Here is a 1428-nt window from a genome sequence, read left to right as displayed (position 1 = left end):
CTGAGAAATTAAATTAAGGATAACTCTTCACACAAAAATATGAATCGCAAAAGCTCCTGTGACATCAGGCCAGCAATGTTAATAGACCAAATATCTCCCTAAATATTTTATGTTGGTACATGAATAGAAGACACATGGATTGAGAATAAACTATGGTTTAATGGTTTATACCATTTTGTATCAACATGGCATAGCGACCAATGGCTCAGTAATGTCCAGTGTGGTAGGACACTTATTCAGACACTGAGTAAATGCCATATAGCAATGGAGACACAACTGTAATGATTCCTGTGTTATCCACTCAGTGGGGGTGGTTTGATGCTGGAGTGTGTATTCTGTTAGTCTTCTAGGGTCACTCTCGTGAGGATGATACACTCAATCATCGTCCAGCAGTGCCTGGGGGGGTTGGCCACTGGCTCCAGAAAGCCAGTCAGGACCAAACCAAAGTCCTGGCTGGGGTTATCGTGAGACAGCCCAGCGACACAAGCAAGCTATGTAAAGACAATAAGGTGAGACGTGTGTCCTTCACACATGATGACGTGGATAATTTATTTATGTGCACGCATGCGTCTGCACACAAACAACCTGGCACAAGTAGAAGCACTCAGACTGCATCAAGACAAGACCCACAGGAGACAGTACATGTATAAAATTTTTAATTATCTACTATCCCTGTGTACTAATAGCATGTAGTCCTTCTTACTGACCTCCATATCTCTGACTCAGCTTTTAAAACATGATGTGTGTGTGTTACCTTGGTCAGTGAGATTTGAATCAAATGAGATTTTTAGATTCATTTACATGAACCAAGTAGTATATGCGGCATCAGGGAGGTTCGATCACATAAACAGTATCAGTTAGCATGCACATTGGCAGGGTATCACTCTGTCTCTTATCACACATTTTCACACTCTTGATTTGACATATTGATTTTGTAATTCTAAAAACAGGAGGCCGGAAAGGAGGGCAGGACTCCCTACCCTCCCCCGACACACACACACACACACACACACACACACCCACACACACCCACCAGGGCCCACACACACCCCCACCAGGGCCCGCCACATGCCTCAATGGTCTCATGTCGACCTCTGACTCCTAATTCAATTCATTCCCTCCGAATTAATACCATTAGTAGGATGTTTCACAGTTAAACGCGCTGGTCTGGCGTTCTTGTCTCCTGGTCCCTTAGCGGAACCTGAACAAGTGCTGATGGAGGCTGCCTCCAAGCTGCCTTGAATCAAAGGCCGAGCTATCGACAGTGATAGGGATCGATGTAAGATAAGGGGAGGGGAAGGAGAGAGGAATGGAAGGGAGAAGGAGGGGAAGGGGCGGAGTCAGTGCATTGGGGGGGGGGGGGGGGGAATCCTGTGTCAGCTTTGATTTTGGAGGAAATGAGGTGACCTACATTTCAGCATTTTCAAA

Source organism: Brachyhypopomus gauderio, chromosome 6, assembly GCF_052324685.1.
Source record: "Brachyhypopomus gauderio isolate BG-103 chromosome 6, BGAUD_0.2, whole genome shotgun sequence".
NCBI classification, from domain to species: Eukaryota; Metazoa; Chordata; class Actinopteri; order Gymnotiformes; family Hypopomidae; genus Brachyhypopomus; species Brachyhypopomus gauderio.
The sequence above is the reverse complement of the archived record's forward strand: the minus strand, read 5'-3'. Positions refer to the sequence as shown.